Source organism: Rousettus aegyptiacus, unplaced genomic scaffold, assembly GCF_014176215.1.
Source record: "Rousettus aegyptiacus isolate mRouAeg1 unplaced genomic scaffold, mRouAeg1.p scaffold_m13_p_1, whole genome shotgun sequence".
NCBI classification, from domain to species: domain Eukaryota; kingdom Metazoa; phylum Chordata; class Mammalia; order Chiroptera; family Pteropodidae; genus Rousettus; species Rousettus aegyptiacus.
This window is the reverse complement of record NW_023416284.1, coordinates 62,715,379-62,738,395: the sequence shown is the minus strand read 5'-3', so window position 1 is coordinate 62,738,395 and position 23,017 is coordinate 62,715,379. Positions and strand designations below refer to the sequence as shown.

Genomic DNA, 23,017 nt, shown 5'->3' with positions numbered 1-23,017 from the left:
CACTCATCTTCACCTACCCAAACCTATCCTCCATAATGCTTTCATTATGGAGCTATATTTCTTCAGAAAGGAAAATCCAGTCATGACTCTCCCCACGTTATAATGCTCTGATGGTTCTAGATCAAGTATGACCTTCCCAGGTGTTCACACAACTACAACAACCAGGTGCAGCCACAGTTATACACCCTTTGTGATTCCTGACACATTTAACTGCACCTGCAGTAAGCAGGCCAAGGAAGCAATGACAAAATCTCCATCACAGTAATACTGAGTCAATATGTATACATTTCCCAATTCCTGCTGCAGATACTGAGAGGGGTAAGGAAGGTGTGTGTGTGTGTGTGTGTGTGTGTGTGTGTGTGTGTGTGTACACTGAGTACTGTGGCTGAGAGCATTGGCTGAAGCCTGGAGCCCTCCTAGCTTGCCTCTTTAAAGATGGGGTACACTGGGAAAGCTACTTAATCATGCTGAGCCTAAATTTTCTTTTCTGCAATATGGGAATAAGAGTAGGACCCGCTTCACTGAAATGCTGTGTCAATTGACACAAAATACACTGCTTAGCACAGTGCCTGCCATATAGAGATCAACAATTAGCTCTTTATTACTGTTAATAGTTGATTTGCCTTATTTGGGAAGAGTGAGAATATGGAGAGATTTTCTACATAAATTAACCTCACTGGCACCATGGAGTTCACATGGGTATGTATGATGATAGTTACCAGAGATATTAAGCAGGCATTTTCAAAGAAATCTCTGTAATCAGGAGAGACCTAAGAGCTTTTAAGAACTTAATGCAGGGATGCTTTATTTCACAACCCTTTTTACATATCACAAAGTTCCCTGCAGGGACCATTAGCTTCTAATTCTTAGGTTGTATGATTCGAAATTCTTGGACTGTCTGCTGCAATCGAGGTTACACTTTCTTCAAAACCAGTAGCAAAGACTTCGTGCTAGACACCAAACAAGGAACTAGGGTCTAGAAAGATGACGTTAGTTTTTTCCCACCACCTGAAGGCCATTTTTCGGCTTGGTTGTGGTGGTAACTTAGCGCCTTGAAAGGAAATCTCTTACCTCTGGGCCCATCTTCCACCTTCTTTTCTTTCCTTTGCTTATCACAGACAATGACTCCATTATTCAGGTTCCTGAAAATCAGATTGTTCAACTGCTCCTATTTAAATTCTGACCTGCCAATAGTGCTTAACAATGAGGGCAAGCTCTCAGTTCTGCCAATTCTTGAAATCATAGGAATTTGAGTCACAATTTGTACCTTTTGAGATTCCCAAAGGGTGTTATTTCTTTCTTAAATTATAACTGAGAGTCTAGGAAAACTATGTTTTTAGGAAAAGAAATTTTAATTAAATATCTTCACACGAAAAGATGCTCTACATCATTAGTCATTAGAGAAATACATATTAAAAATAATGAGATACCGCTTCATCCCTAAGGTGGCTATAATAAAAAGAACAGATAATAACAAGTGTTGGCCAGAATAGGGAGAAACCGAAATCTTCGATACCACTAAAGGGAATATAAAATGATGCAGGAGCTTTGGAAAAGTCTGGCAGTTCCTCAAAATGTTAAAGATGGATTTACTATATGATCTATAAATTCTATACCTAGGTATCTACCATGAAAAATGTATAAAATTTGGTATATCTAGTCAGTTTGCAAGATAAAAATGTTCTGAAGATCTGTTTCACAATAATGTGAACACTACTGAACAGTAACTTAAAATTTTTTGGTACATCTATCCAATAAAATGTTATATGGCAGTAAAAATAAATGAAATACTGATACATGCTAAAACACGCTAACCTTGAAAGCATGCTCAAAGAAGCCAGTCACAAAGGTATACATATTTTATGATTCTATTTATGTTAAACGTCCAGAATAAGCAAATCTAGAGACAGATAGATTATTGTTTCCCAGTGGCTAGGGAGATTGGGAAGAATGGGTAATGACTTGTAATAGATATGGCATTTCTTTTCGGGTGAAGAAATATTCTAAAATTGGTAGTGGTGATGGCCACACAACTCTGTGAGCATACTAAATGCCACTGAATCATATATTCTAAATAGACCAGTTGTATGCTATCTGAATTATATCTCAATAAAGCTATCAAAATTATATACGCAAAAAAAAATGACTTGCTAGGTCCTTAGACTAAAGCCATGATGTTATGTTTGGCTTAACAAAATGCCTTGAACTTGGGCTGTCTCTGCAAGATTTGCACCACATTTTCCTTTTAATGTTAAGTATAGGAGCTGACATACTTGAAATCCTCACTGCCTCCCCTAGCCATTCCTGCTATATTCTTACCACACTCCCTCCTCAATAGGTGCTCCATGCTCGAGTGACAAAGGCTGCAGGGTTTACCCAGTTACCAAAGACAGCCAAAGACTCCCAACAGAACATGTAAGTCCTCAGTGAGACCCGAAAACAAGGCTTCTCCATCCCTCTCACCATGAAGTGGCTATGGAAGATGCAGAGATAGGCTAGGAGGCTCGAGAGAGGGAGAGAACCAAGGGAATGACCCACAGGAGCCAGGACACTTCTGGAGAAACAATGATCTGAGTTTTATATGTTTGTGTATGGTCTCTGGTTGGCTATGAGCGCTATAAGCAAGAATTATCAAATGAAGGTCAAAGGATCCTTAAAGGACCACACAGTCAAGGGTCTGTGACTTCTCAAAAATAAGCTTTCAATTGTGTATTTTCACTTGTGTTAATCTAAAAGAAACTGATATAAATATACACTGGACCATCTGAATGACCCCATACCAACAGGGCACTGAAGTGTGCATTTAGGATTGCAGGGTCACCAAGTAGTCCTCATCAGCAACTGCACTTGTGATATACTGGCAAAGCAGAGATGGCAGTGACAAAGGTCAATTTAAGACACTTGTCAAGTTAAGACTTTGAATTCATAACATCATGAAATAACAGGCAGCAGAATACTGTACTATATTAATTGCTACAGGCTAATAATAAAAGGACAGAGGCGAACTTGATATACAATCAGTGTAGTCATACCAAGCGAAGGTCAAATGACATTAAGGCATTCGTAATAGTATCTTCACAATGGCATGAAGTTATTACAGAATGAAGATTTTGTTTTAGCCAGAAAATTATAAAGGCAATAAGAAAAAGTTACGTTCAAGTTGTTTTCAAAAGTGTGAATGTGTCATTTTCATTCTCTACTAACTTCTTTCAGCAGTCTGCATGCTGAAACTAAAAGTTTTCCACACCTATGAGAACTAAAATTAACAAATATTATACTCCTGTTTCTGATTCTGGCAATACTTAAGTTAGATATATGTTTGATGTTAACTTCAGTAACTCTGGAATGCTAACCTTATCTTTGCATGTACAAGACAGTTACAGCATTAGCAAGAAAATCAGAAACCATTAAAATCGTAATTCAAAGACTGATACAGTTATGGTTGATGGTCCTGAGATAAGGACTAAGCAAGGTCTTCAAGTCCATAATGTACTTCTCAATATTTCAAACCAGTATTCTTTGTATTAACATTATTATAAAAATCAAGACTCACATGAATTAAGTATATATTAGGACCTAAGGCAACCAATTCATACATTTTTAAACCATCTAGATAGGTGACTTAGTTTTAGCAAAAGAGCATTCATTGATTATATTAGTATTTTTAATTTAAATTTAATGGTTTTAAAATATCATTTGCATTTCTGTGATTTTTCAAATGTTTTAATAGTTGCACAAGAGCAATAAGCATAAGGTATACGCATTTAATTTCATGTTTTTACATATTTAGTATAATTAAGCAAATTGATGTTAACAAAGGGAGTTTGCTGAAAACTTAAAGGAAGTAATGCAGGTATGTGCGGTAAGTACTACTACAAGTAATAAAACAAGAGTGATTTGAAACATGTCATTCATTCAAAAAACATCTGCACTCCTACTGTGTGCTGGACACTAGGATATAGTAGGGAACAAGAGAGACATGTCTAAGACCTCATGGGGCTGGGCATCTATCAAACAAAACAAGGAAACTAACAGAGACAAACAGCAGGGGAACTTATTTAGTTTAGGAGTTAAAGGAGGCTTCTTGAAGGGTATGATATTTAAGACAAAAGGAAGACACAGGAGTTAGCTAGACAGAAGTGAGGCAGCAGAGAGGGAAAGTGTGGTAGGCATCAGACATACCCTGAAGGTTTGCTGTCATGAAAACAGCAGATTAGAGGAACAGAAAGAGGTTCTGTGAGGCTGTACGTGGTGTGTGTCTGAAGTACAGTGGTGGAAGAGGTGGGGTAATGGGTGAAGATTGCAGACAGCGGCAGGGACTTCCGCTTGCAAGGTCTTAATGTCTTCGTAAGTAGTTTGGCTTTTAACTCCTTATGAAGGAATTCGGAGGGCAGTGAGAAGTCAGTCACTAGAGGACTTGACGTAAGTTACTGACATATTGAGTTTTGCTCTGTACAAACCCCTCAGGCCTCAGTGTGTAAAGAGCACTGGAGGTCAGAGGCAGAGAGCGCAGCTGGAGGCAGCTTCAGCAGTCCAGGCAGGACATGCTGGTGGCCATGCTGCAGTTTTGTAGCGGAGCAGAACATTGGAGAGTTTCAAGAGATACCACATTCAATTTAAGGATTTAAGTTGAAGACAGAATTGAGACAACTTGGCAACTGATTGTTGTGGAAGGTAAATGAGAAGAAGTCATTATGGAAATGCCCAAGTGGTGGATGGTGCCTTTCACAAGATGAAGAACTGCAAATCCTTGTAAGCTGAGGACCATCTACCTTCAAAGACTGCTTTATACAGTTGTTTGAATTTTTTTTTTTTTTTTTTGCAATTTCATACCTCTGCATCTATTATGAAGTTTTTTTAAAAAACAAAAAGCAAAAAACACTACTGCCTTGCATAATCACTCACACCCAGAGGCGGCAATATTCAAAACAAGTCTCTGTTCTTTTTGGAAAGTCTTGGTTCAAAGGCAAAAATCAGAGAACAGACAATTTTCTTCTTTTTTCTTTTTTCAAGATGCCAGAGTGACCAGCCTCCCGGCAGACAAATCTTTTGATCCTTACTATTGACGTGTTGCTTCAATGCAAACACAAGAACTACTTAAGACCTTTCTTTGATGGGACTCCGGGCAACAGCACCACAGAGGCTCTCGGGTTTAAGAGGCTCCAGCTCTACACTTTCTGCCTCAGAAACGAGGATTTAAATATCAAAAGAAATGGGAACTTAAGTTCAAGAGACCAATGCATGCACCTGGCATAATTTAACCTCACATTAGACTTCTCCAAGCACATTCACAATTTTCTTAGAGCAAACAACTCTGGTAAAATGTTCCCATGACCCACCCTCCCTCACGAATATTTTTAATATTTCAAAAATGCTTAAAAAATGGAACAAAGCAATTAAAAAATCCCAAAGGGTCAGAGCAACCGGAATTAGTTTAAGAATGCATTACACATGAAAGACACTAGGCTGTATAAACAGGGCATCTTCTTCACACCAAAGTCCAAGAAAACAAAGGAAGAACCCAACTAATGCGGAACACAGAATATAACATATGAAAGAAAATTCATGTCTGGCCTCATCTATGACAAAAATCTCAAATAAACAGGTGCTTTTTGTGCGCTCCCTAAAAGCAAGGAGTAGAAAAAAGGAAAAATCAGAATCATTTTTACTATCTTGAAAGTGAGAGACAGAACTTTATTAATATTCCAGGTTATCAAGATTGCTAAGGAAAACAGAAGCAGAAGGCCCTGGGGCCACCCTCCCGATGACCTCCACACGGCTCAGCCCAGCCCACGACCCACTTACTGCCGGCCTGATCTGATCTCCATTCCGGTCCTGTCTCTACCTCCTCCTCCAGGAAGGCTACTTACATGGGTAATTATTTATTTTCTTTTAGTCAACACTTGCATTATACTTACTAAGTGCTAGGCATTTTTCTAAATGCTTCACAAATAAGAACTGACTTAATCCTTATAACAACTATAATAGGAAGGAACTACGATTGTTCTTGTTTTACATATGAGTAATTTGCATATATGAGGCTCTAAAATTTGCCCAAAGTCAAAAAGCTGGTCAGTGATACAGCTGAGATTTGAACCCACTCAATCATCTGGCTATGGAGTTTTAAAGGTTATTTTAATTTTCTCTTTTATTTTCTAGACTTACATATTTCCTTTAAATGAGAATTTATTTCTTTTTAATAGCAAAAGAACAAAAGATCATTTTTACTTTGAAACAGCAAACCAAAAAATTAAATAAAAACAAGGCCTCGAGTACTTCATGTATGAAATCAGAGAAATAAATATACCTCATGTGCCAGAAGCTAAGGGGCTAGGCCAGATGATCTTTGAATCATTTGCCACAGGATCTTCAATACTATGCCCTGTTCCCCATTACCTAGGCAGTAAAGAGGGCAAAAAATATAATCAAAGGCAGTGATTATGAACACGTGGCTGGAAAACTGACCTGGGATCCACTTCCAGCTTACAAGCTATATAACCTGGGACAAACTGCTTACTCCCTGTAAACCTTAGTTTTCTGACCTGGCAAATGGGTATAGTTACAGCTATACTCTCCTAGAGTTAACTCATGTCAACCACTCAAAAACATAAAAGTGCATAGCACAGAGAAAGAGGTCAAAAAATCAACAAAGGAGAACTAAACTGCCCAAATATTTGCCTATTTAATTATTCCTGAGCCAGAGCAATCAAACAAACCAAAGATTTCATAAAATCAACAACGGAGACAAAAGAAAGAATCTGAATGAGAACACAGAAACTTTTTCATCAATGCCTTAGTGAGCAATAAAGGCTAACGAGGGAGAGATAGAGATGTCTTTGAGCCGTAATGAGATGCCTCCCAGGCCCAGAGCCTGGAGTCAGGGTGCTGCACTGGAACGTAAGGGGGAAGCGACAGTGTCAGGGGCCACGTCTCCCAGGTTTGCCTCTTGTGAACATGAAGAGCTCTGTTTCAAGGAACAAGCTACTTCACCTCCGTGATTCTTCGTTACTTATAAAAGAAAACCATTCAATTGAATGGCTCTAACAATCTGTATTTCTTTAATGGTTTCGCTAGATCTCTTTCACTCATAAAGTATGTGCAAATGAGATTCCCTTACATTATTAAGCGATAGCACTCTGTTAAGCAGGTGAGTCTTCAAAGAGCTTGTGATGGAAAAATTATTTATGTCACCCCTTTAGTCCCCACAGCAATTCCTCAAAGTTATGTTAAATGTGCCTGTTAAAAAGAAATGCTTCTGGACTTCTGGTCCTGATATTATTCCTCTCTCTCAAGCACAACATTCACAGTTAGGAGCCTGGCTCCAAAACAGAAACTTAAATAGAGGAAAAATTAAATGTTACCAACAGATTTCTACACCCATAAACCTTTGTATAATAGGGTTTTTCTTATTTCCAACTCCCATTTACTGCTTTCGTGACCATCGACAATGAAGCAGAAAGAGCTACAGCAGCTTTATCAAGGTGTTTAAGGCAGTCCCTTGTGCCAAATCCAAAGGACACAGAGGATTCTCAGCTGTTCACTGGCTCGCCCAGGCATCACACATTGATGGTAATGCTACTGAAGTTGCTCAGGGCACCCCTGGGTACCACCTGAAGGCCCTATGGTGCAGGTAGGGAAGATGACAACGAAAGAAGAGAAAATAAGGTCTTTAAAAGAATGAACAGGAGGGCAGAAAAAGAACAGGGGTAAAAGAAAAGAGGCATAAGAATGAAAAGCTACAGAATCACAGTCAGTTGTAAGGAATAACTATTCCAAGGGCTTTACATACTTTAAATTTACATGATAAGCCTCACATCATTTTATCCTCATTTTAAAGATGAGCAAACCAAGGCTGAGAGAATTTAGCTTACTTTCCTAGGGTCACACACCTACTACATGGCAGAATCAGTATCTGTATGTGTTTTTCTAGCACGAAGCTTGTGACTAAACGGTATATACATACTTTATGACCTCAGAGAGTATCTCTGGCCCACCCCACGATAGGAGGTTTCAAGTCTCTAAACTCTTAGCCAAGGAGGAACAGCCTCTCCAGTCCTGGGCCCTAGACATCACCGGCAGTTCAGGTCAGCTCCGCATGGCTTTGAAGGAGATTTCTTCCTCACCTTAAGTCAGTCTGTCTCCCTGCAACATCCACCTGCCTTTATCCCAGGAGATCATCACATCTGCAGCACATGAGGGTTCCCGTCAATGCCCCTATCAGTAACTAAAAGGAGGAATGGAAAATGTTAGAAAAATTTTAAGGAAAATCTGAAAACATCCTGTACTTTAAAAAAAAAAAAAAAAGGGACTTGTAAGTTAAGAGTAAAGAGCCTTAGAATTAGTAAACTTACTACAGAGAAGGTTGAAGGTAGGTCTGTCTTTGGTTAGTTATTTCATAGAGGATGATATATATCTATTTCCATTAAGAAAGGAATCAGAGTTGCCTTAAGTTTTAGCATAAAAAAATTAGTTTAAAATACTGATTTGAGATCGGAGAGTGGAGAGGTTTTAATTTATTCCAGAAAAGCTTAAGTTGTACATTTCCTTTATCTTGAAATGGTTCAGATAAAAGCCTGCCTAAAGTAGATGTGTAAGCCTTTTTTTCCCTAGCTCTGAAGCAAGATTACTTAGGAATGGAAAGCTCATCTAATGTGTACCCCCAATTTTAAACTAACTACTTGGCTTTTGGGTTCCATCCACAAAGTGGGAATACTACTTGGTAAACTGTATTTTAAGACTAGTGTAAATATGTTGCTTTTTAGCCTTACTGCTACTGCCCCCTAAAATATACCATTTACTCATCTAGAATTATACACCAAAAGGCAGGAAAATTTACTCTAGCAAATATTTAAACCATTTCATATATTTTATATGTATTTATAAAATGTATATTAGTTAGGCAACTATACATGTTATTTTTTTCACGGTTTAAGAAGTCCACGTTCTATTTTATTTTATTATATTGTATATTTGATATTTTAATACTCAGTATTTGTAAGGGTAGTGCTAAAACCATTTTCGCAATTTGTAGATTTTCATTTAGCTGTTTACAACCACCTCCTGAAAGCACAGAAAGGGAGGCAGCCTCTTTGTTAGCACACTGCTGCAATACCTAGATCTCATACCAGGCCACTGACAGCAGGACTGATCACAAGCTCATTACTTCTTTCAAAGAGTAAATGATTCCAGGAACACCCAGAGAGGAACCATCACGAAATAAATGGACGAAAGGCAGACTGAAATTAGCAGCTGCTGACCTTTCCTAAAAGTAGTTATTAAAGCATTATGGTTTACATTTATAAAAGCAAAGAAAACCTATTATACTATGAGTTTTTCTTGGGTAAAATCTTAAGGTTGCAGATAATCTGTTCCTGTATTTAAAATAATAAGAGGATAATTTCTTTCCTCCATTCACAGTTCTTACTCTCAAGCCATTTCTCACGTAAGTAATTTTCACAGCTGAACTTGAGGAGCAAAGAGGCAGCCAGAACGTTACACACTTTCACAAATTAAAACCACAGTAAGGGGACCAATGGCAAATCAAAGGCACCAAGGCCAATGCACATGATGCTTAGTTAAGTGGGTAACATAATAACACTAGAATTTTCATAGTTTCCTCGCTATTATCTTCAAGTATCAAGTCTCTCATACAAAAATTAGTTTTTAAAAAAAGTTGAACTACTTACACTTACTCTCCACACCTACTGAAGACTACTAATATAATTTATGCTGTAAATTTAAAAATTCATTAACATTTTAAGCTTATCTTAATAAGCATCACGGAAACTTGGTTTCTGATGTCTTGACTTCTTGTAAAATATGTAACATTAATTTATTATAAAGAAATCTTATTAGATTTTACTCATAATCTCTTAGATAGCAATTGCTTATACTTTTGATCCCTTCAAAATTTGTATATATTGTTAATAGTTGCAATAATCGATGATTGTGAATAAATTTTTAGCATGTATTTCATACTTTTAAATTTTCTTTATATCAAAATGTTTAATTCTATTAGTTTGAAACAGATTATGATTACTACTTCATTTTTTATGCTAAATGATATATCATAGTCTTAATAATAAAATACATTAAAATCGAGACCTACAATTTTTCACCTGGAAATAGGAAAAAAAAGGTTTGCTTTTTTAGCCTCTTTCAGAAGACTCAAAAAGCTTCATTTGTCTTTTGTTTACCTGAATGCAGCAGGTAAACAACAGAAAAGAACTGTCCCAATTTTAGAGGCTAATGAACTATGGTATTTATAAAATTTATGACATCCTTGAAAACACCAGGAAAGTTAGTTGGTAATAAAGCCATTTTTAAAAGAAGTCTGCATTCATCCATTTGCACTGAACCATGCCACTTTCATAAGCCTTAATTTGGGTTTGGTTTACATGTAAACCCAAATAAATTCAGAAGATATAATCGACATTGAAAGAATAGTAGTAGTAATTTTCTCTAAAATTTCACAAGGGGGAATGAGTTCCCTAAAATCCAAACAAACCAATAGCTTCGTCTTGGTTACAATTTATTCACTTAAATCACAGACAACACCCCTAATACCTACTTTCTGCCCTGACCCAAAAGAGGGCAGGTTTCACATCAGCAAACCAAAGAACTATTACAAGTTTTGTGTGGAAAGCAATACTTTAAACTAGTTTTCAAGTGTTATTATGCTCATTATTTTCTGAAAAATAGCTAAAGGCATAAAGACGTTCCATGTAGAGGAGAACTTAATTATGCAAAAGTAGAGGGGTTTGGTTTACTCTGTATTAAGTGGAAACTTAAGTCATTCTGAGGGTTCATGCTCATTGTGCAGGAAGAGAAGGTAGGTAGAGGACAGGAGTTGACAACCTTCCCAGTGCAACATAAGGTGCAGCCGACCTGCTTCCTTTTTCCTACTAGCGGAGTGCTGCTGGTTGTGGGACAAAGCTTTTCTCAAAATGGAAGTAGAGAAGATATCAACTGTAGAACCATGGGAGATTTTCAGTTTGTTTTAATTCTTCTCTCTTCAAAAGGAAAAGAGTCTTTTTGTTTCTGATTATAAAAGTAATACCTACTTGCTGTTAAAAAAAAGTAGATAATACAAAAAACTACAAAAAAAAAAAAAAAGCAAAAATCATCTAAAATCCTACCAAAGATAACTACTCTTAAATGTCTTGGTATATAGCCTTCCCTTTTTTTTTTTTCCTATGCATACACACCTAAAAATGTGGGGGTTTTTTTTGTTTGTTTTTAGAAAGTGAGATAAATTGTAAACTTTAGGGTAAACACACTAAAAATTTTGTAAAGGATATATTACTTGATATGTTAAAAGAAGAGATAAAATGGAATCATATAAACTGTTCACTTAAACCCACAGAAGGCAAAAATTTCTGAGAAAGGGAAAAAGAGCAAATGTAGCAAATAGCAAACAGTTATAAACATGGCAGATAGTAATCAAACTACATCAATAATCACTTTAAATGTGAATCATCTAAATATAGCAATTCAAAGACAGAGACTGTCAGAGACGATTAAAAAAAAAATCAGACCCAAATATATGTTGTCTACAAGATACCCACTGTAAATATAAAGAGATAGGTTAAAAATAAAGAGAAAGAAATTGATATCATAAGTTGTATACTGTTCCGATGGTCCACTTTCCTACCTTTTCTTGAAAGATAAGTGCAGAAAAAAACTAGTCTATTGAGAAATTCTATAAAGTTCTCAAAGTATACACCTAATTTTTCTAATATATATAAACTCTGCCCGATATTCCAAAATGTTGACCTATTTTACACTATTTGATGACTATAGAATTGTATGTTTTTGAGCCCACAAATTAAGATATGAATACTTTACATATTTCTCCCTAATCTTGCTTGTATCTCACAAACAGAAATCTGCCAGCCATAACAGATTATACCCCTCTTTAAAATGGCTCTTACTCCTTGTTTCTGGAAGTAGAGAAATATTAATAAATGTCCTTATTCCTACCTGAGACTCTATGAGTACACGTGTGTATACAGAAAGATGAAATTCCTGTAGCAGATTCCTTCTTGAATGTATGTAGGTCAATGTTCAACATGAGCTACTGAACTTTTCTTATTAGCAGAGCTATGAAATAATTTACTAATCTAGCAAGTTCATCCTTAGATGCTATATGGTTTTTCTCTATTGTTCTTAAATTTAATGGCCAAGAAGGACACTTTCTGAAGGACATTTGCTGAATGTATAGCATGCCCATATTGATCAGGGATATCTTGGAAATGGACTCTCCTAGACATACCAGATGGTCAACATTTAGGCTAAAATGATGTACCATACGCCAAAGGTGGGTTTCTGAACTGTAGATACATATACTGGTTCCTCATGTTATTAATAATAAAACAAAATGAAACAAACAAACAAACAAAACAAAGAAAAACTCAAAGAGTATTACATTTGATTTTCTGAGGTTAGAAAAAAAAGACTGAAAAGTTCCCATTGTGTGATGATGCTGGAATCTTTGATCTCTACTAAGAGTTCACAGTCAGGCTACTTAGTTTATTTTGAGAAAGCAAATCCTTCCTGTTGTTTCTCAGGAAATGGAAGAACACATTTTTAGACTATGTTTTAATTTCACAGTTTAAATGGCTTTAACTTTTTAACTGTTTCACTTTGAAGAATATTTAATTATGTGGAGAAATTAACTTTCAGAAAGAAACTAGAGCAGTGGGGTGGAGAGAATAATATACTCAGACTTCAGCTAAAAGGGTAAATTTTTAGAAGATGTCTCACACAAACTGTTACACCCTGTTTCTTCCTGTGAAGAATTTTCCAAGCCTTAAGTTGTGTAATAGCTTAATGAAGAAAAAAAGAAATGCCCAAGTTCCTCTCAAATATATAATAGCATAAAGAAAGACTACAGGCTTAATTTTTAAAAGAATGTCCTACCACCTGTTTAGGCTTGTTATATTATTACAGTACTCTCCGGAGCCACTGTCTCATCTGGATTCACCTTTAAATGTAGCCACACCTCTAAGGCTTTAAGATGTCATTCCTATTCATAATAGAAAGCAGAAACAGTTAAATGGCTCTGAAGAGTAAACCTTCCAGGGGAAGCCCATACTCAATGAGAAGAGTGATGCAATGCTTCTGTTTCTGATTTCCCTACAGACAAAGGAAATCAAAGTATAGTGAAGGATATGGGAAGGAGAAAAAAACTAAGGTAAGCTGCTGTAAATATGCTTAGCCTTCTCCAACTGCTGAATTATCTTCTACAATGCCACATTTTAAACCAAGAGGGAAAAATAAATCTAGTGAAAATAAAAAGCAATCATACAGGGAAAGAAACAACATAGATGATGGATGCAAAGACCTTTATGAACTGACCCGCTGACGTCTCAGGGAGACCCGGCCCTCAGAAAACCTACCCTGTCTGCACCTTGCACAACTCCCATTAAAGCCCCATGCTCCCGCTCCCAATTTCCTGACTTGCCTCCTTTCTCCCATTACTAGGGACAGCCCAGTAACAGTCACTTGGACATGGTCATCTGCTGTCCTGGACTCATGCTGTCAACTCCCCAAAGGCACAGTTCTTCTGAGCTGCCCTCAGAAGAACTCCATAAATGAATGATAAATGACAGGAATCTAACTACTCTTACTCTTCCGTCCACTTATCTTTGTCTGATAACAAGTCTCACAGAAGTTCTGAGAATTATGAGACTGGAGAAGACATTAAGTATAATTTCCTCCATCAAAAACTGAGGAAACTGAGGCTCAAAGACATTAGCTGACTTCCCTGAGGCCATCCTCTGTTAATGGAAGAACTAAGACCCAAGTTCCCTAATGCTCAACCTGTTGTTTCCTCTGTCCTACTTTTCCTCCCTCCCTGCCCCTCCCCACCTGCCACATCCTGAAGCTTCCTTTGAATCACCATCTTAACATTTCAGGCAAGGCCTGTGTATTTTATTTTAAAGGTCATACATGGTATTCATCTTACTCTATCAACCAGAAAAACAAAAACAAAACAAGAAACCCACCATTGATACCTAATCCCCAGTGAGTAGGCCCCAACTGCGCCCTCAGTGATGCTTGGCCATTATTCAACCTAAATCAGTAAACTCCTTTTTCCAAGTTAACTGTTACGAACTTTCAAGGCCTCCTCACTCTGATTTCATCTGCTTCTATTTCACTGAGAAAACACAAGCAAGTCACCAGGAATGAACTTTATCGACTGCCCTCCTCTCCTCCTGCACATTCATCTACCATCACACCAATCTTTTTCTCCTCCTCTCCTGTCCCAGAGGAATAAATGTCCCTATTCCTTCCCAGCACAACCCATTTGAGCATGCCTGCACTCCAGCCCTCGGCCACCCTACCTTCTCTGGAACCTTACGCCATTAGTATTCTTCCTTTAGTGACTCCAGTATTTTCAACCAAAACATAAGCTCCAGTCGCCATCACACATAAAAAGTATTCCTTTATAGACAAACATGTATAAACACACACACACTCCACTCAGTGGCCTCACTTCTTAACTTCTACTTTTTCCTCACCCATGAATCCAGATGGAGGCTTAAAAGCTCTTTTAACCACCAACTGAATACCTAATTGCTAGATTCAATCTCCCACATCAATCTACCTGACCTTCTTGTGGCCTCAGACAGACTTGATGGCTTTTCCCTATTTACAACCTGGGCGATTTGGCAAATTGCTTATCTAAGCTTTAGATAAATAGCTTTTTTTGTAAAAGACAATGAGAATGATTATTTCAGAGGACTATATGAGAGAATAGAATATATAGAAACAAAACACAAACACCAGGTGCTCAATATTACTATCATTTTTGTTTCTGGGCTTTCCTGACCCTCTTTTTCTTTTGTCTGCTCAGAATTTGGGTCTCGGGCCATCCCTGTGGGATTTCAGTCACCATCAGTCTTAGTCACTTCCCAATACATGTCACCAGCCCTGGCTTTTCTCTTGGGGACTAGGCCTCTCAAGATCAGCTGAATATACCACGGGTATCCCAACTTTACTTCAAACTGAACTCATTATTCTCTCTCCAAACTTGCTCCTCTTATGTTTTCCACCCTAATGACAACTCAGACAATGAACATTCCTAAGCAGAAACACCAAGAGTCATTTTCCTTCTTCCTCCCTCCTCCTCTCCTCCCACTTTCCATGAAATCAACAATTTTTTTTCTCCTAAATGATTCTCAAACCCATCTTCTCTTCTCTCCTCCCTCAATATCATCACCTTAGTTTGTCTTCATTATTTCTACTTGGATTATTTGAATAGCCACTGGACTTCTCCCTGCTTCCTTTTTACATATTTTAAGATCGAATTTGAACATTTCACATTTGATGGCTCCACAATTCTCTCAGGAAAAAAGTCCACACTTCCAGAAGAAGCATGCGTGGCCTTAGACAAGGCTGGACCAAGCCTCTGACCCAGGAGGCACATCCACCGTCTTCTCCTCTCTGCTCCAGTCACTCGTACTCCATGTTCCTCATGCACTGAGTATTCTAGGCTCTGAACCTGGGCTGTTTCTTCTGTTTTTTTTTTCCTCTTCAACCTGGTAAATAATCCTATCCCATTCCTCCAATATGCAGGAATTATCAATTATTTCCTCGCAAACAAGAAAAAAAAAATCACTTCCTCCTTTGTACCTTACTCTCTATTACTATTTATCACAACGTTTGCTGTAAAGTGCCTCACATTCTAAATTCCAGTTAATGATTCATGTGTCTATCTTCTGAGGTCAGCACCGTGTGGTATTCATTGTATCTTTAGAACTCAGCATAATGACTGCTACACGGCAGGTAGGAGGAAGAGAGATAAGGGAACTAGAATTTAACAGTTTGGAGCTCAGCAGATGTCTGTTGAACAGATGAAGTATCTTGGTTGTCAATTATATTCAGAATAACTGAATAAGAGAGGGTGCTGGTAAGACAGGTGGAATTGAGAGCTGGTGAGATGAGCACGAAGGAATCTGAATGAGAAATGGAAAACACTCTTTCTGATGAAGTCCTCCCCTGAGTATTTAAGTTCAGTTAGGTCTGTAGCTGGGGCTGTTAACACTCAAACTCAGGTGAATAACTAATAAATCCTGTTTAAAGCACAATAGGGGAACAGTCAACAGCCCAAGGACATTGTTCTTATCTGTCTAAGGTGGTTTTGGACCCTTATAATATTCTACATGATAATTTTATCAGACTTTGTGCAAGCTTAGTAAATTTCAGTAAACTACAACCCTCTATATCTATAAAGCACCATAAGAACTGCAAACAAAATATAGCCTGTCACCCATGCAATTCCAGAACTGATGGCAAAGGGTAACATCTTTGGCCTAGATGAACCATGTCATACAATATTGATATTGAGACCACAACTTGTTCCCTACAATTATTTCAAATTTATTTACAATAATAAGCCTCATTATGTACAACATGGTTTCATTCCATTTCACGAACTAAAGAAAAATACACTGTATTCCACACAGGCATGTAAATGCCTGGTCATAAAATAAAGTGACCTAAAGCGTTCGATGTAACATAAATTGGAAACTGGAGGGGGAATAAGACCCAGTGAATTAGAACAGAGTGGAGAAAAGTAAACTTGGAGATTCCAAGCTGAAACTGGCCGTGTTTTCCCATTAATAAAGAGGCATCGCACCTCATAAAACATTCATTCAAAAGCCGTACCAGGAAGGCACATCCCAGCTCTATACGCATATGCAGAGCACTGAAGAAGAAAGACTCTGAAGTGAGACACCCACTGCCCTACATAGATGACCACGTGTGAAAGGCAGCCATAACTGCTAAAAAATAAATAAGTAAAACTGAGAAGGAAATGTAACGTTAGGAATGTTAAATTAAATTATGCCACTAAATAAATAAATTTTAAAATGTTCCCAGAGAAGTAAACATATTTCTAGGAAATATGTTTGCAGGTGTAAGAGTTAACACAGATGCAAACAAAAGCAAGAAATCTACCTAAAATAATCTAAAGTATTTTTGAACTTTTAAGTTTATATCAATCATGCTAATAACAGCAAGTCATAGAAATGTACGTGTAACAAGGTGAGACATATTTCAAAGCCACAGTAATTTTTAAAGTGTGTCAATTCCAGGAACACACAAATCTGCCACCCAAACAAAAGAGACATCTCAGAAGATTTATATAAATATGCACTTATATGCTTGAGGTAGCACCAAAAATCTGTGGAGAAAGAGTAGATTATTTGGTAAATAGTGGTGGAGACTGGCTCATGAGTATCACCAGTTTTTTTAAAAAATAAAAACAAATTTATGCCTCATAAGTTTCGTTCCAAATAGTTTTAAAAACCCTAATAAGAGTAAACCTATAAAACTAATAAAGTGAAGAGACATATATTGTGAGCCCAGAATAGAAAGATTTCTTAAATGACTCAAATGCATAGACCACAATAATAGCACAAATTAGTGGGTTCAACTACATTAAAGATTTTTGTTGTTTTTAATGAAAAGCACCAGAGGCAAAATCATCAGGCAAGTGACACACTCAGAGAAAATATTCACAATACCTAAGGCTAACAAGAGATTAATCTATAATGCAAGGAATGCTACAAAAACTCTTTTAATGAACTTTTTACAAGAAAAAGGCGAGAGACCCAATGCACAGAAAAGGGAAATTAAGTAATTGAAGAGATGTTCAATCTCACTTCCAATCAAAAAAAATTAAACTTGGAGGTACAATAAACATCTATCGGATGGATAAAAATCGAGAAATTTGTTAATAAAAAAAGGAACCATCATGAAGTATTAGTGGATATATACATACCTGACAATGATCTGCACAGTTCCTAGTAAAATTAGCATGATTATATCCTAATATCCAGCAATACTGCTTTAAGACAACATTGCTTCAAGGAACTCTCACCAATGGATCGACTATACATAGGCTCCTTAGGAAAAAAAATGAATACATACTTGCATGAAAGCCAAAAATCCTTATAAAAAGGCTGATTCTATTATGTCTCTATTCCAATAATATGCATATTTTCTATGATTTTAGCTGAATCTTTGCTGAAAAGGTAAAACCAAACAAAATGTTGTCATTTCTTTTCATAAGTGAGGTTAAAAACAGAGAACGAAGCAGATGTGATAAAGAGAATATTTTCATGTGCAGACTGACAAACCTGAGTCCGCGTCCATGCCTTAACCTTGTCCACACAACTTGGGTACGTTACAATCTCCTATCAGGGTGATCACTTACTATAAAAATGTCTAATCACTACGTTGAATACATGAAACTAAGATAATATTGTATGTCAACTGTAACTGAAAAATAAAAATAAATATAATTTATTTTAAAAAAGACAACCATAAAAAAGTTATCTCTGCCTGTTTTAGTTTCATCACCTATAAAACAAGGATATTACCCATCCTGAATAACATTTAAGTGTTTAGCATATATGAGATATTCAATAGGTAGGAAGTGACTTTTTTTTTTTTTACCAGAAAAATGAACATCATGCATTAACTCTAATAGATTTTGGAGCCCTGCCTAAATCATCTTAAATAGAATACCCAAGCCACAGCGACAGGCATGGAAACCAAAGACTGATTCAATATTAACTCACATGTCAGCTTTGCCACTACAGAAAAGGAATAAATAATCTCTCCTTCCACATATTTATTGATAACTACAAAGGTGAAGGTTGAGAAGCCTCTTTCAGCTTCTTGGAAATGAATAGAAGAAGGCTGCTGCTTGTGCTATTGTGACAGTGGTGATTCTGCAACTGGTGTCAGAGTCCTAACTCTACAAACACAAGGAAGGGGTATTTACGGAAGTCCTAAAGGGAAAATGCTCTTAGAAGAAATCTAGGTATTCACGACTGAGTAACTAACTGCAAGAACTTAAAGCTGACCATGAAAAACGATTCACCCAGAAACCTGAGCAGATCCGATGTCAGGACTTTACAGGTCGCGTATTTAATATACAACAAAGAGGAAAATTTCTACCTAGGAATCTTTACAAACTGATGGCTAACACACTGTACATTTTATATCACCATTTTAGTATTCTCGGCCTGGAGCAGCTGTTTTACTTTGGTCCTGATTTATAACCTGGGGACTTCGGGGTCCTGGCAGAGGCCAGGAGACCAAATCCCCGTCTCACACATTTATGTAACTACTATTTTACAAACACAGGAAGATGCTGTGGTCATTATTTACAATATATATTCAGTTGAGTGATATTTGTCAGTTTGTCACTAAATATTAACAATCATCAGAAATAAGTAAAACTCTAAACAAGTCAGAATCTTTGAAATCTTTGAGTATTAAATAAAACCTTCCTGATTTTTGTAAGGGTTGAAAACTGTCGCCTTAAAGTTTACAATTTCCAAATGAAGCTAATTTCTATTTTATAATAGATATGAAGAGAGGGTTTTGAAAAAATGAAAATCCTAACACACTTTTATCTCCACTCCTAGTTCTCTCTTGGCCATAAGCTTTGCCTTGGCATTTAACATCAAAGCTAGCTAGTTACCCTTTCACTCTTAGTTCACAAGCCATTGCAACTGTCCAAAACAGACAGAAATGGCAGTTCACTGTGTATTAAGAAAATATATACACATCATTTCATCCTCACTTATAAAAGAAAGATCTCTTACTTTTATCTCTCTTTCTTCCTCTTACCTTCTTTCCCGTCTTCTGATGCTTTGACACAATTCTATAGAGAGGAAATTAAAGATCACTCCAGAGAGTCCAATTATTGAAAAGAAAAACAAGTATTTTCTAGCATTTTCTAGTCCAGTAAAAATATACCTCAAATTTCAATTTATATTCTTCCCAATGCAACATAAAACCTTAACTAAAGAGAACCTCAATGTTAAGCATTGCAATGATAAGAAAAATAAACTTATTTCCATCTGAGGAATATTACAAAAATATTTAATATATAACATGCACATAGGTTTGCCCATGTCTTTCTGTAATATCAGCTTTTCAGTGGGTTATCCTGAGGTAGGGTGGGGGAGTTGGGAAGCTATGGTAATGCTATGGCATATGTCGTAAGGGGGCGTGGGAGTGTCATATACATCATTTATTAATTTATTATTTCTTTTCTGGAATGTAAACTGTCCTACGGTTAAACCAGAAATGTTTTTTATTATTATTATAAAAAGTTAAAATGTGCTAATCTGACCCTTCAAAAACATATCGTTCACTAAGGCCTCACATAAGACATCCGTAAATTAAAATTTGCCATTAGAATTTTGGCAGTAGAAAAAAAATCACATTGATGCAAACACAGCTAAATCTAGTCAGTAACACAGAGGAAGTGTAAATTTCAAACATGGGAAAAACAAAACAAAAATCACCGAGTTCGGAGTGGAGAGAAGTAGAAAAAGATCTGGAGATTTGGGTAAGGCTGATTTGTCTTTTGGAATAGCTAAGGACCATCTGAATCAGCACTGCCGTCTCTTATTAAGGCGGCAACTTTCCAGACTACGAAAAGAGTCAAGAAGTATAAATTAAAAGACTCTCGTTCAAGTCCCAATACCTCCATTTACCAATATGACTACTGACATTTTATCGACCTGTTTCCTCTCTCCATAAAATGGAATAAATGAATCCTATTTCACCAGACTGTTAACAAAAGTAACACATTAGAAATGAGCTACAGAAAATGTACTCTGTAAACACAAAATGAGAATCTAAAGTCTAGTTACTATTATTATTCCTGGGTTATTATTTAATTAACATTAAATTCCACTAGGGTTGGAGTAAACCCTGTTCCTAAATAGAGAATAGGTTTGGAGGGTCACAAAGCCTGTTCTATTTTATCTTGAAGCAGTGACGGATGCTGAAGGAAGTCCTCAAAGAAATGAATGAACCAGAGAGTCAGGTATGCACCTCAGTATAAAGAGGAGAACTACTATGGTTGTACTAGTCTTTCTAGAATCTCTCTTAATGATTTGTTTTCACTTTTATTCTCATGATGAATCTGGCAGTAGAAGAGGCATAAACACAGACATCTCAAAATCTCAAATTTAAGAAGCCCATGTCTGTCTAAAAGAGATGGAATTAATTGCTCAGTTCTCATAGTGTATCTTGGCTACTTACTGCTAACACAATTATTCCAATTATTGATAATATCGCAAATGCTCAAAGCGGCTACATTTTAAAAGAGATTAAAGTTCTAAAGGACTATTGGAATAATGGGATCTTATCATTCAAATTACCTCCATACAACTGATAGGAAAAAAAGGGGGAGGGAGGGAGCAGTACAGATTTACCAGGCTACTGGACTACAAAAAATTTTCCTTTCAAAGCAAAAAAATTAATTATGTAGTAAATATATTTTATTAAAGAATTTTCAAATTAGAATGGTATAGTCAGCGTCTGATATCATGAGTTTAAATTCTATAGCTAATCCTGATTCCTGAGGAAGTTTGGTAGCCCAGTACCCGGAAGGAGCTGAGGGAGCTAAGTGCTTGTAGTACTGTGATTATACACTTCCCTCCTTGCTACAGAATGAGACCCTTCTTCACAGAATCTCACTTTCCTTCCTTCTAGTCATTTGCTCACATCTTTTCTCCAAAACAGAGTAAGAAGATGATGCTGGCTCTAACACTGTTCAAACATTTAACTTGAGGCCATACATTCTTCTCATCAAACTGAATCTTCCCAGCCATCCCACCTCCCTTGGTGACCCTCCACAAGACTGGAGTTTCACCAGGTAGATAAACAAGGTAGGGGAACAAGGCCTGGCTTTCACTGGAGAGAAGTCAATCTGACAGTCTGCAGACAGAGAAGCTGCCAGGGAAATGAAGAAGCAAAAAGTCTCTGCATAAAATCCACCTTTTCTCTAGTGTTTTATTCTCCACCTATGAACATCTGAGCTGGAGCAAGATATGGATATGAAATTATAGTCTACCTAGTGAATTTCAGAAAAGTCATTCTCAATTTTACTCTGATGAAAAACGGAATGTAATGAATAAAGATGTCTGGTTCCTACCTTTAAAAGTACCCTCTGTCTCAGCAAGTGAGCCTGGCTAAGAAACCACAACTGAAGCTAACAAGCCAGACACCAGACTAAACACCTCAGTGCTAGCTGTCCCTCATTCCTGGTCACTACCTTTCCGGTGTATGTCTGCATCACTAATCCCCTCAGTTCCTGATGGCCTGGGTCTCCCAAAATAGAAAGCAAAGGGTGGGCTCCTCTACTTCACCCGCTGAAGAGGTGGGATTTCTGAGCCTGGACACCAAAACTCTTGCTCTCCTTTCCACCTTACACTTACCCACAATTCATGATCTTTCTCTCCCTAGGCCTCCCCCACTCACACTCACACCACTCTTAATAACACCCAAGCTTCCCAGAACATTTATGTAGATAACCCCAGGCCAGCGAGGTTGGGAACAAAGAGCCACTGCTTCAGGCAGCAGGAGTAGGCGGAGGCGAGGGTGGAGAAGACAGCTGGGGACTCCGGGAAGCCTCCCCGGCATGGGCAGCTCACGGGCAGCTCAGCCTGGAAAGCTCCCGCCCAGGATAAGCTCAAGCAGGTCCCGCCCTGGTTCAGCACCCCGAGCCACCGCACAGCGACAGAGTTTGGCAGAGACCCTTGTGGGGGAAAGCAGTAAGTGGAGCGCAACCAAGAAAATGCACGCCAAGTCAGGCTGCAGCGTGGAGCTGGCGATCCGCACGCGGGGCGGCGGCCGATGACAGCCCGGCCCCGGGGCTCCGCGACCCGGCCCCACGCACCTGGACCAGGCGGCCACCCTGCTCCCTCAGGGCGCTCTGCGGGGACTCGGCTTCCGGTGGGCTCCGCAGGCTGGAACCGGCAGCGACGCGGAGACTTCACTCCTCCATCCTGGGACCCGGCAGCACGTTACAGACAGCCGTGCACTTCCTGTTTGAAAACACAGGGGAGAGAAAGAGCAAGAGAGACCCGAGTGTTGGCAGAGTGGAGGGAGGGGCGCAGGCCAGCCGGGAGGGAGGGCCGGGGGGCTGCGGGTTGCATAAGCGCCGTCCCCCTCGCCATGGTCGGCACCAGGCGCC

General features: G+C 37.9%; 1 protein-coding gene across 8 annotated transcripts in view; it reads right to left on the bottom strand.

Moving 5' to 3' along the window:
• Window positions 1-23,017, bottom strand: part of LRRC8D (leucine rich repeat containing 8 VRAC subunit D) — a 108,968-nt gene that overhangs the window by 65,783 nt on the left and 20,168 nt on the right. For 3 of the 8 annotated variants that reach the window (XM_016122977.2, XM_016122976.2, XM_036236106.1), the window contains exon 2: window positions 22,721-22,868. The gene's annotated coding sequence lies outside the window, so the exon portion shown is untranslated. Of the gene's footprint in view, window positions 1-3,191; window positions 19,688-22,720; window positions 22,869-23,017 lie in introns of those variants that run through there. The other 5 variants (XM_036236127.1, XM_036236118.1, XM_036236137.1 and 2 more) reach the window with 5 other exon arrangements.